We start from the raw sequence: 17,234 nt of genomic DNA, 5'->3' as shown, positions 1-17,234 counted from the left end.
ACTTTCTTATCACTATTTAAAAAGAAATTTATCTTGATTCATGGCTAGAGTCAGTGATCAGCTGTTTCCAAGCCAGCAAAGGCAGGGAGGAGGGGCATGGTGGCATTGGTGGCCTAAAAGCTTCTGGAGTCACAGTGGGAAGCCTGTACCCCTCCAGATCACGCCCGGCTCATGCCTCTCAGGAGCAAGTCAGCCATAAACCCTCCTCATCCTGCCACTTCCAAGGGCCTCACTGTGAGCACACGAGGCCTTTGGGGGACATTCCTGCTCCTGCTCCGAACTCTTCCAAGGTTGCTATAAAGAATCATTAACAAAGGAACAGACGCAAGGCACCAGGCAAAGCCTGACGCGTTGTAGACAGTAGTGTACGCTGCAAGTGTCAGCCCGAATTCATCCATAATGATAAATTCAAATACACTGCAACTTTTCTGTAGCTCTCATTATTCTTGATTCTGTGTTTGCCATCCTTACATTACTTTCTCATTTTTCACCTGTTGCTATATGACTTTGCTTTCTCGGTACTAAGGTTAATGATTTGTGTTTATTTTATTAGTAGTTAGGTTTATGTCTTCCAAAGATAGCCTTTGAATAATTTCTCTATGATTAGCTTTATGTAAAACTTATATAATACTTTTCATTTAGGATGTTTTTATTTGCCTGCCCAATCTTTATTAAAATGTCTGTAATTTCCACTGATAATTCCTTTTATAAAAATTTGCATCTGTATAAAATATAGTTTCTGTTTTTTTGTTGTTTTTTGGATACAGGGCCTCCTTTGTGTTTTGGGCTGGCTTTGCACTCACTCTGTAGCGCAGACGGCCTCGAACTTGCAACAGTCCTCTGCCTCACACTCCCCAGTGTGAGGACTCCAGGCGTGTGCTGCTACCTTTGGCTATAAAGTATATTTTCAACCCCCAAAATAACATTGGCTTGTTTTGTAACCATATTTATTAGAGATAAAACTATGATTAGCAGAATTAATGCTAAATCCAGTCAATATGTATTTTCTAATTTTTAAGTTTTTTTCTTCACTTTTCTCAGTTCTCTAAAGTGTATCAGTGAGAAAAATTTTCAAGCTGAAAATGTAATATTTATTTTTTAAGCCTCACTATTTTATTGAGAAATGCTTCTACATCAGAGAGGGTTTCCTGAGCATAACACTCTTGTTTCCTACAAAGGACATTCTTTTTCTGCAAAGCATTGTAGATTTTACCCTACCGTGATGTAGTTTTGTAGAATTAAAGATAATTCACAGAAGACATACATGCAGCCTGTCTTGTGTTTTGTATGTTAGTGTGGACCCGACACTTTCCTGAGTTTTCCATGGAGGTGAGGGACTACACTTGGGATGCTTTGTTTTTCTTTCAAATTATTTCAATAGAAGGTGACCTTAGCATAGAAATTCAGTTGGAAATGTACCCTTTACACTCACTGTATTTCATCATTATTACATGGGCCAAATAGATTCACATTGAGGGGAAAACAGGAATCTCTTCCCCACCTGGTAGAGGGGTCACAGGAAAAGCACCTGTAGGATTTAGTATATCCAGAGAAAAATGTGAAGCCCACGAAGAGGTTCCAGGTCCGACTTTCTGTCTTCAATAGAAAGGTCTGGTAGAAGTTTATTATTTTCTTGAATTAGTTAGTAACCCGTTCTATCGGCAAAAATAAATAAAACTCAGTCCTTGTCATTAGGTTGCTTCAGTTTGTGCAGACAGAAAAGAGAACCACTATGTAGAAATGTCATGATATAAAATATGAAAAGGATGTTAAAGAGAACCTGTTAGGAAGTACATTGTGAGACAGTAAAGTGGGGTTGTTGTGAGGCGGTGAGACAGGCTTTTCATGATCGAGTTCCAAACGTGGTTTCTGGACTCAGAAGCAGAAAGTAAGGCTGGATGACTATTGATGGGAATACGCAAGTAAACCTTGATCCCTGGTCTGTGAGGACCTGTTCATTTGCGCTTCTATGAGAAAGAAAATTCAAATACAAGCATCTTGGAACGCCATGAACCTCGTTCGCCCCTCTCTTCAGAATGTCTGGTCTCGTCAGTCTTTAAGGGTCTGCTACCTTGCCAGTATTTCCACAGTCACTGGCCCAGCCATCTCAGCTACGTGGAGAGCTTTTCTCCTATCCAAAGGCATTTCTCAGCACCTGTATTCTTGGCCCTCCTAAAACAGGGCCAAGTCCTAAAGTTTTAGGTAACAGGACGTGCTGAGGGCTGCACGTCATTATTCAACTTGGCTTCCTCCAAAGGTAGAATCGGGGAACTAATTTTTATTTCTTTATGTAAAGCATGAATGTAACATGAAATCTTGTGAATGTTTAAAATTTTAAAATTTATTAAAGACCTATCGCCATTAATCCCCCTCAAAATATTGCAGTCTTGATTCAGTTACACATAATCCCATTGCTCTTGCCACATTCTGAAGCACTTCTGGGAGTCCTCTTTCTTGAGTCTTTAATCCCATTGTAACCGGCATTTCAATGTCTGAAACTGATTCCACACATTTACTTTTCATGGTCACTTTTACTTTGAGGAAGAAGTTGCACACAACAAATCCAGTGAATAAGGGGGATGAGATTCACCACATTTTTTGCAGGCAGGGATTTCCATTGGGCAGAAGCATTCAAATTACTTTTGATCATATTCAGAAAGACACTTCCAAAGAAGGACTTCCAGGACTGCTTCAGAAAGCAAGAATAATGGGATGAATTTGTGCTTCGTGAAGGAAAGTATTTTGAGGGGGATTAACAGCAATGTGTCTTTTATAGTAGTGAGTTTTAAAAATTATTCACTCTGTTTGCAGTCTCACTATCTGATTGTACACTTTGTAAGATTTAATGTTCTAAGTTGAACAACTATTTCTAAGAGGATAATATGTAATTTACCAACTAGTGATTTCTTACTGTTTTTTTTTGAAATTATATATTATCTCTACTCTTTGTTTTGCTTTTTTCTTTTTCTCCTCTTTAAATAAAAAACTAAAAAATTATTCACTTTATACATCAATCATACCTTGTTAATTCAAGTACAGTATATAATTTTCTACTTTCATTATTAAGAAAATCAAAAAGGTTAAGAAAAGGCAACAAAATAATAATAAGAAGAAAGTTCTCTGTGCTTCGTTATGGTGCCTGCCCAGAAATGATCTATTGGACAAGTTTTCGGACTGCCGACTTAGCTTTCACCTTCAGGGTTCCTCTGTTCCCCTTTCTGAGTCTTTTGCTTAGCAAGGCAGAACCATTTGCTGCAACGTCCTTTCATTTTGCTTACTCTGGCCCCAACAGCCCACGGGCCCTCCCAATCCCACAAAAGATTATTATGATTTTTCCCTCCACTTCCAAACGGGAGAAAGAACTGAAAACCACAGATAACAGAGGAGTGTTTCCTTTCAGGCTGAGACTCCCGGAGCACGGGGCACAGTGGGGCCTCAGGTCCCTCACTCCAGCTCTTGGCCTGCAGCAGAAGGGATTCATGGCGGTTTGAGGCTGAGGGCCGAGTTCTCTTCCACTTGGGATCTTAAAGCACATTCTCCTGCCCAAAGCCCCAATTTCCTCCACCACACATGAATGCAGCTGAGTCAGGGTAATGAGCGAAGGGCTAATTTTGTTTTTGTTTCCAGTCCTGCCTTCTTCTCAAGCCCTCCGGCCCCCTCCTGGGCTCTCCTGGGCACTTCATTTGCCTGGGCCTGCTTCTCCCTCTGTGCCCAGGGATCTCTCCTCTTGCATTTCTGCTGAGACTTGCAGAGAGAGAGAATTGTAGACTGCAGGAAGTGGCAGGCAGGCCAGGAAGCTGTGCAAATTTGCACAAGTGTCTGGATCACTCCTGAAGACAGAGAGTGTGGAGGGATCAGCGACCAGGAGGTGAGTTGCCAGAGCATGCTGGACACACCATGGCTTCTTGCCCACTTGTAAAATGAGCACGAGAATTACCGCTCAGAGGAGAGTAGAGAGTTAATGAATCAGCCTATGGCAAGAGGCTGATGCCCCATATCACATCTTCTCAGTATTTCATTTCCACCAGGGCTTGCTCTCTGATAATTCCTTCATGTCCTTCTGCACGTGCCTCGGGCTAAACCCCAACGATGGCTTAATAGGAGTCAGGTAACAGCTGTGCTTTCTTGCCGTGATCACCTTCTGAGATGTGACTCTGGCCTTTGTTATCTAACCTATTAGAGGCAGTGATGGGGAGAGAGGCGCAAATACTCGTGGATTTGTGGAGACTGCCGGGCCCAAGATATCTGATACTTAAGAGTCTCCAATTCTGCTTATAGAGGACTCTCTCATCACCTCTCCACAATCTGATCTTTGTCTTGTCTACTAAAAATGAATATTATCTTGCCTAGTCTTTTCACCAAGTCCATTAACAAGCAGGTGGATGTTAAAATCTATCCCCCGTGCATGGCCAGTCTTCAGTCACACGTCACTTAAGCCCATGTCTGGCAGATTACATTCTTCTTGTAAGAAAAGAGCTAAGATGAGAGAAAGAAACGAAAAAAGCTCCTAGGGAAGCTCAAATCTAGCAAAATCCAAGATGGGGCACAAGACAGAGTGTTCCACAAACGCTTTGTAGGTAAACTGATGTGTTATTCCTTCCTTCAGAATTAAGATTCCCAGGTAGAAGGCTCTGGTCTATGCTTTCTGCGTGGATGAATCTCTAGTATTTTGTTAACATTAAGTGGGACACTTGGAAGGATGAGCATACAGGAAGGAAAGGAGAGCAAGGCTAGCCAGCACGCTGTGCATGATTTCCTCCTGAGCATCGCACAGTCTGAATTATTTGAGGATGTAGTATGCAGCTAGTTCCCAGCTCGTTTAGGTCTTGTTCATCTATTGTTCCCAGCCAGCTGAGGCAAAGCATGCTTTGCTGATGCCCACTGCAGACTAAGGGGATGCAGAGTCAGCAAGGTGGCAAAACTCCCCTGGATTCTGTTAAAAAGAAAACAAGCAAACAAATTAGCCAAAACAACTTCCCTGCAGTCACACAATGACAAGGCCGGCCCGGGATCCACACCAAGAGGCCGCTTCAGCTCTCAGCTGTGAGCTGACCTTGGATGATTCACTTCCCCTCTTCCTGACTCTGAATCTCACTGTCTCTCTGTCATGAAGAGAGTGAGCAAATCCTCCTCTCTGCTCCTTTCTGCTGTCTTCCCTTTATCCTCCCGGCTCTGTCTTCTCCTTTACAAAGGGAGAAAATTGAATAAAGCCCAATTTTCAATTCTCAGAAAAGTTAATGGGATTCCACACTCTGTCCCATATATAAAAATCTATTGTCGTCTAGGCACAAAAACAGATTTTCTGTAAGTTGCCACACCCACCCCACCCATCCGTCCACTGCTGCCTCCGCTCTTCGGTACAAACCAAAGCAGTCTAATGTAACCAAGAGACAAACCTTCTTCCTTTTTTCTTGTAGATCCCAGACGCTGCAGTTACATCCCTGAGCTCTGAGACACTTTCCCAGGACACTCCTTTGCCATATTTTTCACCTCTAGTATCCTGCTTCCCTGCTGTCTACAGACAACCTTGGGCAGGACACCACTGTGCCACAGTTATAAAACAATACTCACTTCCTGCCTTACATCCGAAGTGAAAGGGAAAGGAACCAACATCATTTAAGCATGGAAAATAAAATTGAACCAAACATGTGCCAGGGCTGCAGCCCCAAACCAACACTGCACATTCTGTTGCGGTTGCGTGGAGTTAAAGGGGAAGGGGGCGGGGAATGTTATTTTAAGTTTCTGTACGGCATTGAGGAAAAGTGCAGAAATACATCCAGACCCTTCAGTTTGTGCAGAGACAGCCAATGGCTTTATTCATTGAAATGGTAGGTTAATATTAGAACCTCTGCCTTAATAAGCAGCTATTTAAAAGAGGAAAAAAGCCACCTTATTATAGAGAGGCATTCTCATGTCATTGGTGGGCAACTCCCAGGAAGAATATGGGAAGGAATCTGCAGCCAATGTACACAGCCTTGGATGTTACTTTAAATTCAACTTTAAAAGCTGGGATTTAGCAGGCATGATTGAAGTCTGCACACACAGGACTGTGAGGTGAGGCATTCAGCCATGTATCACGGGCGTTAGATAGCTACCAACCTGTCAGCTGCTTTTGGATGTTTTAAAGATATACTTGCCTGATTTTTCCCTCCCCAAATATACAGTCGTGTATTAACAAGCAGAGAAAGAACATATTTGGATATATATTGGGAGAAAAGGCGTATAATAAGGTAAAATAAATTAAAATAAAATGCTTGAGTTTCTTGTTTTTTGCTCCAGTTAAATTACTATTTGACATAGTTGTAAGTAGTATAAATAATAAACACATTATACATCAAGTTTCCATTTCAAAGTTAGGGTGGCTTTAAAATGAATTCATTCAGTGACGCCAACATCTTGTCAGAGATCTGAGATCTGAGTTTTTCCCCCTCTTCTCCTTTTGCTCAGTCAATCAGCACTATCTCATGGTCACAGTTTGGCTGCTGAAGTTCCAGACATCACCAAAAGATGTCACAAATTCCAGCAGAAGCTCTCTCTCTCTCTCTCTTTTTTTTTTTTTTAATCTTCTTCCTTTTTATCGGTACCAGGGATCGAACTCATAACTGCCTGCTTGCAAGGTAGGCGCTTATGCCGCTGAGCTAAATCCCCAGTCCCTAGCAGCTTTCTTCTGCTGAAGATTTGTAAAAGACAGGAAATCTTTCTAACAGGCTTGGGCACAATACCCTTCTGACTGAAGGTCAGAGTTTTATCCAATTCTACTTCATCGTGAAAGTAATAAAGTCCACATTGCCACTTTTGACTGATCAGGACCCTCCTCCTAAAGTTTATAGCCTTGATGTGCGGGGTGGACATCAAAACCACCCACTGTCCAGGCAGAAAGGCCTAACAGGAAAATCGAAGGCCTTGAAGAGAGTGAAGAGACGGACTGCAAGGCAGAGAAAGGAAGGTAATGTGCACTTCGTCCGCAGCTCAGGAGAGGGAGATGAACTCTGCACAGACACGGAGAGCGTGGGACTCCAGAGGCCTGCGGGGAGAGACGTCCCAGTGGGACGGAGGAGGATGCCATGGATACTGTGCACTGGAGAGACTCCAGCTCCCCTGGAGGCGCCTGGTCAGATGACTTTGTAGAGAGGGCCAACTGACCTTGGGAGTGGGGTGACCTCATCCCAGGGCGCCCAGTGTTGAAACCGCACAGTGCCTGGGCGAGGGGCCACGGTGGCAGACGTCGAGGTCAGCGAGAGAAGGTTAGCCTGGCAAGGGACAGCCGGCGTGTCTGGAGGCTGACCAGCTCGGCCCCACCGGCCAGAGGCCGGGCTCAGTCTGAATTTCTGTGCCGCTGAGAACATCGGAACCGGCACCCCATGCTGACCCTGCTCCGCACTTGCTGGGAGCGTCCAGCGCCCGGCGGCCCTCAGTCCACTCCAGCTTTCCCAGATGACCCAGCCCTGGGCGAGGCGCTCCTGTGTCTCCCGGAGGACACGGAGACGGCTATTAAACTGTACACACCACACGGCAGCCACAGGCTCGAAGTCACATTTTACTGCTTTTGTGCTTTGTGGGTTTGTTGATCGTATTTGTTATGTCGTGAGTGTTTTTGTTTTCAGCTGATTTGTTTCGTCTTCTCCTGCTTTCTTTTCTTCTGTCTTCTCCACCGGGTTCCCGAGGCTCGGATGATCTTCCTCTGCTCTTCAGCTTTGCTTCTCATCTGTTTCTCTTTATTTCTCTTTTTTCGTCTCATCTCTTTTTAAATTTTGACCCCAGAGTATTTAATCCCAGGGATCTAAAAACGGGCATGTGAAATGAGTAGATAGTTTTCAGATTAAGAAGTAGAAACAACAAATCAATATATGAAAACATTTTCCACAGCAATAACCATTCCCAGAAATGCAAATTGAAGAAACACTGAGATTCCAGACGGAATGCCTATCATCAAGAAATAGACCAATAGCAAACGCTGACAAGGCTGTGAGGAAAAAACCCTTCTCCACTGTTGGCAGGAGTGTAAATTGGCATAACTAATACAGAGATCAGTGTGGAGATTCTTCAAAAAACCCACACTACAGGTTCCATTTGACCCAGGTATTCGTTTAGGTATCTTCCAAAGAGTTAAAAGCATCATCCATAGCAATATATGCACACAACATGTTTATAGCAGCACAGTTTGTAACAGCTAAATCTCGGAAATAGCCCAGATACCCATCAATGGATGAATGGATAAGGAAAATGTGATTTTTATTCACAGTGAAATACTATACTGCCATAAAGAAGGATAGTCTTCAGGCATTTTTAGGTAAATGGATGCACCCTAAGAACATAATTTTAAATGCAATAAATGTGTGTTTTAAAATCACACTGTTTCTCTTGTGTGAGAAACTGAAAGTGTAAATAAAGGCAAAATGGATGAAAATATTTATATGGAAAGGGGAGTAGAGGATGGGAATGAGAAAGGGAGGGAGAGGGAATAGGGATGAAAAATTTAAAAAAATAAATAATAGAAACAAAGTTAAAAAGGGAGAGGAGAAGGACTGAAAAACAGGGAGGGGGATGGGAAAACTTAAAATATATTATGTACAGGTACAAATTTCCCATGATGAATGTGATTATGCTGTATGGTAAAAACAAGACAAACCAGCTAAAGGCTAAAAAAAAACCAAAAGAAATCACATGATATGTAGAAATCCACAAAAATTACAAAATTAATCCCAATGATTCTAAATAATACACAAATAAAAGTCACTAAAATATTCTGAGCTGATATTAAAATTACAATTCACAAAAACTTTTGATACAGCTAAAGCATTATCAGTAGGAATTTCTTATCTTGAAACGCTCATACTAGAAAAGATTTTTTTGAGTCAGATCCTTACGATTAGTTCAGGTTGGACTTAGACTCATTTTATGAAGCCCACTTTGGCCTCAAACTCATGGTGATCCTCCTGTCTCAGCCTCTTAAGTGTTGGGATTAGAGGCATCCACACCTGGCCTGGCTTAAAAAGAAAATTTTTATAATCATTGATTTAACCTTCTACCTCAGGAAGTTGAAATGAGCAACTTTGATTAAGTAGAATAAGTAAAAGTTCTCCAACAGGTCAAGTAAATTGATTAAACACTTGGAGGCAAAAAATGATCAAGAAGGTTAGAGCAAAGTATTAACATCGAGAACAAAATGGGAAATATCACTAAAAAATCCTACGTGTAAAGAATAATAAAGGAATATTAAACAAACCTAAAATTTTTGCACATCACTAAGTACTATTCTGTTTTAAATGCTGGTATATATTTCAAACACACATTCATCATGGGGAATTGGTTCCTGTATGCATTGTGTCTTCTGGCAGTTTCTTATAAAGTTAAACTATTACTCCATGACCCATTCCTAGATTTTCATCCAAAAGAAAAGAAAGGATATGATCATAAAATATTTGCACAAAAATGTGTATAGGATAGGTTAAAAATCAAGAACAAATCAAATATCTTTCAACAAAAAATGAGATAACATACAGCATATTCAGAAAATGAAATATTACTCAACAATAAAAAGGAACACACTACCGAAAAGCCAACTTTACAGACATTAAGTTAATGGAAAAAAAACAAGATAAAAAATAATTTCATCATCATGAATTTCAGGAGTGCAAAGCCATCCTAATTTGCCTCTGAGAGACTGGAGAATCAGTGGGAAGAGGCAGGAGCAGAGATGCACCATAAACTGGCTTGGGAAAGAATGGGGAGCTGGCCACAGCGCATGACTGGCCCAGGGGACTTTCCTGGGGTAACAGAAGTGTTCTGCGCGTGGCCGGCTGGGGTGCTGGCCTCACGGGTGTACACATTTGTCCAAACTTATCTCACTGCATAATTATAATTTGCATATTTCAGGGCATATAATTTTTATCTCTGTAAACAAACAAAGAAACAAGCAAAAGAGACCCAAGTCCCTATTCCCAGGATGTGAACATCTGAAATACTGAAATGCTCTCTCTCGTTGGTGGCTGAGGAGGGGGTCTTCCAGGACTGCTGGAGCTGGAATGGGGGGCTGTGTATGCGTCTCTCTGCAGAAGTGGTGCCCTCCCTCTGTTTGCTGTCTGTCCTGATACCATGTTCTGCTGCTATCCTTGAATAACTGGCTGATTATGTACCCAAATGATTCACCCTAAAAACGAAGTGCTTTTTGTATCATTCTTATTGCATGTTTCTCTGTTTTCTATGTCTGTATTCCCCAACCCATACATTTTATACACGTCTCTGATTTCCAGGAGTGATGTTTGGTATAGCTGAATTTCTTAGTTCTTGAAGCCCTTGCTAAGTGCTGACCCTGCTTTTGGACTGCTCGCTAAGGCCTTGCGTAGCTGGTTAATACAAACCCTTTGAAAATAGTGTTAATGACCAAGCAACTAAGAATACAGCAGTGAACAACGAAACACTCCTCCTTTACCAGAGGATTCTCAAACAGAGCCTAAATCCTCCCTCCATTCCATGAAGATCAGGCCCCTCCCAAACATATCTCCCCTTCAGACCTCACCAGCCTGGGGCTAGATAAAAGCCTGCCCTTATTAAGGGATTTGTTGCTGAGCATTATTGGTATTTTATTTTATTTTGGGTCAGAGACTTCAAAGCCTCCGCTTTTTTCCCCCCATCTGTAAAACCCCCATTATATCTCCATATAGATCTGTCATTGATACGGGTCTATAAATACACACGGCTTTGTTTATATAGACATACAATATGTGCGCCCGATTGCTATCTCTGTTGTGTGCACACCAGGCTTATATTTGGAGACAACTTTTGAAAGCCAAATTTGATACAGTGCAGAGGCAGCTGGCAGTGGGGAGAGCGAGTCCCTGGTTATCAATATAGAAAGGCGGGATGGGCCACAGATACGACACACGCTAAGTGTTCTTCAGGCGCAGGGAGGCTGAGATGCAGGGAAGAAAAGAAAGAGTCAGAAAGAGGCCTCTCCCTGTTTAGCCGCTCTTTGTTCAGCTTTTTCTACCAGTAGGAACATGTCCAAGGAAAAGTGTCTCTGCGGAGGGACCTCACAACCCGGCTCAGCCAGACAGTTGTCTGCAGGCTGCCTGAGAAAGCCACTTACTCCTAAGAAAAGCCGGAGGACGAAGAGAGGTGGTGGTGGGGAGAATAATTAAAGTAAATTAGTGGGTGAGAGGGGGATGGGAGAGCGTGCCTGGTCCCGTCCTGAAAGGACAGGGCTGGGCAGGACCCTTCCAAGGAGACCACCTTCTCCCACCTGTCCCATCAGCCGTGCCGCTCCAGTCCACCCAGGGCAGTGCCCGTGAGCCTTGCAGCTCAGCAGCAAACGGCCATGGTGCTTGTGTTTCTAAGTAGCTCCACACAATTCCTCTTGCTCTTTCCCATTTTGCAAGAGTTTTCACTTGTTTGTTTTGTTAAGTGGGTCAGCGGTTCCCAACAAGAAATGATTTTCACTTTCCCAGGGCATCTGGCAATGGGACAGGGATATCTTCTGCTGTCAAAATCAGGGACAAGTGTGAGCTACTAGTATCTAGATGGAGTTGGTGAGTGGATGACGGGAAAACTGTGGCATATAAATTTCAGGTAGACCAGGAATGATGTTTTTAATCATTAGGTTTCAAATGTTGTACAGACTGTTTTTATTCTTTAAAAAATCTATCATATGTCTGAAATTCAGTTCTAACTAGGTTTCTTATGTTTTTGTTTTTTATTTTTTGTAAACTGCTAAGCATTCCACTGTGCACAGAAGGGCCCATTACAGCCCCAAACAGCAAGAATTCTGAGGACGAAGAATACTGTGATAAATAGTGGTAATACAAGTACAGTTCAGATGCTAGACAATGTATGTCTTTAACTTCTGAGCATAAAAAATGAAACATACACCAGCTTACCAGTTAATCCTCAAAAGCTGATCTGACCTCTCATCTTTGTGGTGGGCAAGTCTGAATCCCTCCATCAGAGGGTGCCCCTCCCGGTGCTTAACCTGGTGTCTTTTTCTATCTTTCCTCTAACTTCCCATTTAAAACTTTTTTTACTTGGGAATTTGTGCTTTAGTTTTAATTTCCAGTGTTATTTAATGGGCTTCCAGCGACACCATCACAAGTGCCCTTATATAAAGAGGTGTAGACACACACTGACAATACAATGTGATAAAGCAGAGGGACATGTGGATATGATGTGGCCACAAGCCAAGGAATGCAGACAGACTCCAGAAGTTGAAAGAGTCAAGGAACAGATCCTCTCCTAGAGTCCCTAGAATGGGTATGCCTTGATTTCACTTCAGTGAAAATGATTTCAGGATTCTACTCTCCAGAATTATAACAGAACTCATTTCTGCTGCTGCTTAAACCACCAAGTATGTAGTCATTTGCTTTAGTGACCCCAGAAAATTAATACAATGTTTTCCTAAGGAGTGAAGTAAGAGACCACTCTTTCTAAGAGAGTACTGTATATACCATATATGGACCACACATGACCTCCTGGGTCCAAGAGAGGGAACCAGAGAAAGCACGGATTTGTTTCTTAATCTTCACCTTTGCATCCTACTATGGGATGTTTCTAGTGGTAGATTTTGAACATGAATTTGGTCATAGTTTTTACCTGAAAAAAAGGTGACCTCTTGGAAAGAAATGTGGGAGTCCAGGTCTTGCAAAACCTATATCTAGAACTTTGGAAGAAATATGGCAGCCTCAATGGTGGAGTAAGCATGCCTGGTTCCTAGCAACTGTGACTCAACTCAGCTATGTCTAGTGAGTTGGCTCTTGTGGACATAAGACTTTGTGCCATGTGGGTCCCCTGTCTAGGGCTTGACATGCTCTAGGGTGATGTGATTGGGGGAAATGAAGTTCGGGTTCAGAGGAGGAAAGGACTGTATTTTGTGGCCCGGGTGTGTTCATGGAGAGATGAGTCCCAGGGTACTACTGCACAGCTCCTTGAAAGCCTGGAGACACTTGGCTGGGCTCACAGGATGAGTGGCCAAGAGCAGGAAAAGCACACACTTGTAAATGAAAAATAGGAAAACATGTTAAAGGGCCAAGGGTGATAAGAAGTTCTTATCTGTGGAGGAGCTAGAAAACATCCTGAGCGTATCACCGGGGAACAAACAAACAGAACCACTGAGATCTGTTCCGGGTCTGCATGTCTGGAAAGAATCCTAACCCTCTTCTTTAGTTTAGCGTGAGACCTGAATATTTTTCAATGTGCTCTATGTTACAAGGTTGGTCTTGGAGGACCTATAATCGTCTCTCTGCTATGTAATTTCTGGAGCAAGACTTCAAGTTGTCCATGTTCCTAGAATGCCATGGGGATGGTGCTTGGGAGAAGCAGGATGTGTAGCTGTGAAGTGGCCAGGACTTAGACAGCTGGATCCTGCTGCGCCCAAATACTCCTTGAAGAACATGGAGAAGAGCCAGAGTTCAGTGAGTGGTCAGCCTTACCTCAGAGAGCCAGGACGCTCAGCAGGAAGGCCCGCTCCTGACGGCTTCTTGAAGTGCTCACTCTTGAGCAGAAAAACCGGGCTGTTGGGGTCAAGTTGAACACTTGAGAGGAGTTCTCATTTTCTGGTTGAGTCCTAGCTAGTTGACTAGTGTTGCAACGTTAGACAGATGACCATTCCACTCCAGGAGTTTTAGTTTCCTTAAATTTAACACTGCATGAAAAATAGCTGCTCTCAAGATTAGGAAGATTATGTGAGAAAACACTCAAAATGCTCAGCATGGAGCCTGGTGCATGGCTAAGTACTCAATAAATAATACAGTATTATTAGATGCTTTATTCAGGGACAGAGTGAGGGCGGAGAGGTGTAGCAATTACGGTCTTAGCGCACTGTGTGCTGAAGTCCAATATAAAGAGACTTTACTTATATATATTACTCTTCTTAATAATAGATACTATCAGTTTTCCAAGTTGATCTGATAATATGGAAAACATTATCTTGCTAAACAGCTGTCCATTTGTTTCAATTATAGGATCCCACCTGTCACAAGAAATGTAAAATATGCTCCACAAATATATGGGATCATGTCCTGTGTGTGTGTGTGTGTGTGTGTGTGTGTGTGTGTGTGTGTGTACCCTACCATTTTGTGCTGAAGCAAGCTAACACTTTGCTCCTAAGTCTCTTATGGAAATGCTTTCAGCTTGAGCACAACAGAATTATGAACGCGTAGCTGAAAACAGTTATTTTACTTCATTCTCTTGTCAGCTTCCCATCCCTCGCCAGTTAAGATACGGCAGCCCTGCAAGGCCTTTCGGGAGGCCCTTGCATTCCGACGTTCTAAGCGCAAGGAGAGGTATTTTTCTGGGAGGGCCTCTGGCTGCGGAGTTTGGGAGGGTTCCCGTCTCATCTCTTACCTGCATGACCACATTAAATCGTCTCTCCTAGCTCGTGCCCTTCAGCTGCTCTTTGCCCCACTGCCCTGCGTGTGGGGCGAAAGTTAGAAATAGATCCCTGCAGCTGCTCCTCTCCTTTCACGGTTCACACAGCGGTGCAGTGGGGTTTCTCAGCCTGAGCGCGGTGAACATTCTGGGCCAGACAACTCTTTGTCTAGGGGGCTGTCTTCTATTTTGTAGGCTGTGGAGCGGCACAGCTAGGCTCCACTTTTAGATTAGATGCCAGTAGCAACTCTGATTTATGGTACCTAAAAATATCTCCTGGCATTCCCAAATGTTCCATGGAGGGCAAATCACAGTCCAGTGAGAAGTTTCATAATTTCAACTGGTTTAGAGGGTTCCCCTCCTTCGGCTTCCACCTTTCTCTTTCTGTAACCAGTTCTGAGTTAGGGGCCTCCATATTTTTTCTGCCACATCTCTTATTCACTCTGTTACAACTGTGTGCATAGTTTCCGTGGCATGTTCTTGTCCTAATGCCCTCCAGCGAGCTGTAAGCACTGTGAGGACAAGAGAGCTTCACCCTTTTGATCACTTTTGCACCCAGGCACAATGCCTGGCATGCCGCAGATGCTCAGTAAATACTTAGCTAATGTGCTCCTTGGAAAATGATTCTCTGGAATCATTAGAGCCCTTTAATTTGTGGAGACCAGAAGTAAGCCTCCCTGACCTTCTTTGTCCATACATTAGTGGGCCTTAATTATAGGATGGAGTTCCTGGATTTTTAGGTTTATTTCATCAATTCCTTTGCTCAACTGCAAATTTATGCTTGAGCGTTCTGGGCTGACCATTGTCATTAACTCTCAACACATGGTCATCAACATATTTTTAAAGGGACAAAAAGGGAGCCTGGATCCAGCAAGTCCCAGATCCTATCTCGGGGCTCCTAGAAGGAGCCAGCCCAGTGAGTATAGCATGGAACCTCGAAGATGCAGCCCTGCGTAGAAGCAGTTAATACGAGTGCCTGCAGAGGGGGAAAATCGCTGACCAAGTCAGGACTATTTAGTCTACAGGGAACACTGAGAAGCAATCTGATAGCGATGCTTCAAACTACCTGCAGCCTGGGGCCATCGCAAACAGTGCAGCTGGACGGTCTGTTTGAGGTGAGTGGACAGGCCCAAACTTGTCTCGGTGGAGAGGGGGTTGCTTTTTAAAGGAATTTAAGTAGGCACTTTCTAGACTGTAATTTCAAGCAAGCTTTTGGAACAATTCTGCCAGTAAAAAGTAAAACAAACTCTGCTTAGGGACGGTCTCCAAGTTTCCCACTAATCAGCTATTTACCATGGGTTTCAGTTTGGGATGTAAATGAGACATTGTGGGCCATCTGGTTTCTTCTGGCTCTAAACACGACAGAATTCAAACTCATTCAGGTGTTTTTGCTTTTTCAAACATGCATGTGTACTCCTGCCTTTGCATAAAGCTTTACACACTATGTTAGCTCTTTCCTTTTAAGATCCACTTTACCTTTTGTTTTCAGTAGTATTTGCATGTCTGATTGATTTTTATCTTTGTTTAGATAACTTATCAAGTGTTGGAAGGTAATTTTGAAGTCCTAGTTCAATCTCTTTGTTGTTGTGTTGCAACGGCAAGCAGAAACACCTAAACAACACCCAGGATTTGGAGGCAGGTTTATTTCCATAGACTGGCACCAATGGAGATCATTCCCAAAATATCAGGCCCTGATCTCTGTGGTCTAGGGCTTGTATGGGATAAGTAAACAGGAAGTGCAGAGGCAGAGTGGCTTGTCAATCCGGGATTGGTTTATGCAATGCGACCAGCTGTGCATCACAGTGACCAACTGTTTCTAAGACACAGAACAGCTAGAACTGGGGCCGGAACTGTTACTTGGGCAACTAACAAACCGAAGTATGCTGACTGGTGGGAAGGGGGGCTACAAAGAAGAAGATGAAGCTAAACCATGGAGTGAGTAAGGAGATTTTTCAAAATTCAGAGATATTTAAAATACTCAAATTTATGTCTCAGTTCTTAAGTTAATTTCTAACAACCTGCCCTGCACAAACATAACAAAGAGCCAACACAGAGATTCAGAATCCTGGGAACTTAGATGAGAAAACATTGGAGTGGCTAGGATTTTTTGGTGCAAACAGCCTTTTTCAGTCAAACTTAAATGCAAAGCTTAAGACATATAGAAGCGATCTGAGATAACCTTGAATGCACAGAAGCTAATGAATTGTGTATAACGAATATCTAATGGCATTGGAAACTCATACTCCAGAAAAGAGGTTGTGAACTTTTTCCTGAAAATGTTTGCAACTTTGTGGACAATTACACCTAAATGTTCCCTTTGCCTTTGTGTGAGGAAAACAGCAAGACATTCATAAATAAGTGAACATGGTTTTTCTTGAATAAAACTTTACATACTAGAATAGATACCCACTGAATTCAGCCTTAGTCTGACCACTCTTGATCCAGTAGAAGCCTGATCGAAGAGGACTTAGAGCTCACAACAGATGGACTAAAGAAGCATTATTCAAGGGCTTATAGGAATCACTTAACACGAATGGGCCTTTGGAAGTTTCAGGGGTTCATTGAACTTTTCTCCAGGGTACCCAGCCAGGAAAGGTCCTTAAGTCCTAAAAAGCAGGCAGAGTGGCCAAACTGGGCCATGTACCCGCTTAATGGGCAGTGTCCCTGTGAGTACAGAACATAAAGGAGAGAAGACTTCACACATAAAAACTGAGAGGAAATGGTTTGGGGCCCATAAGAAAACAATAAATGTTCACTGCAGGATCTTTCTGAGTATAAAGGGACACATTCCTTTTGAATCCCGCCATCAGAGCACCGTATGAAACAAAGCAAAGCAATCCTAGCCTCAGTTATAATTTCAAATACTCCAGGTCCTG

At 42.8% G+C, this 17,234-nt stretch overlaps 1 long non-coding RNA gene across 3 annotated transcripts; it reads right to left on the bottom strand.

Moving 5' to 3' along the window:
* Positions 1–572: 572 nt before the first annotated feature.
* Positions 573–14,782, bottom strand: LOC106029189 (uncharacterized). Of its 3 annotated transcripts, none has more exons than XR_010043584.1 (3): positions 14,335–14,782; positions 13,422–13,633; positions 573–4,933 (listed from the first exon to the last, which is right to left on the bottom strand). It is a non-coding gene; the product is annotated as an uncharacterized LOC106029189 (long non-coding RNA). The 3 variants fall into 3 exon arrangements; XR_001202858.2 differs by having other exon boundaries at positions 574–4,933; positions 13,422–13,502; positions 14,335–14,698; XR_010043585.1 differs by lacking the exon at positions 573–4,933 and adding an exon at positions 5,799–7,780 and having other exon boundaries at positions 13,422–13,502; positions 14,335–14,699.
* Positions 14,783–17,234: the final 2,452 nt, after the last annotated feature.

Source organism: Cavia porcellus, unplaced genomic scaffold (genome assembly GCF_034190915.1).
Source record: "Cavia porcellus strain 051 isolate PalLab524CR breed Dunkin Hartley unplaced genomic scaffold, mCavPor4.1 scaffold_26, whole genome shotgun sequence".
NCBI classification, from domain to species: domain Eukaryota; kingdom Metazoa; phylum Chordata; class Mammalia; order Rodentia; family Caviidae; genus Cavia; species Cavia porcellus.
The sequence above is the reverse complement of the archived record's forward strand: the minus strand, read 5'-3'. Positions and strand labels throughout refer to the sequence as shown.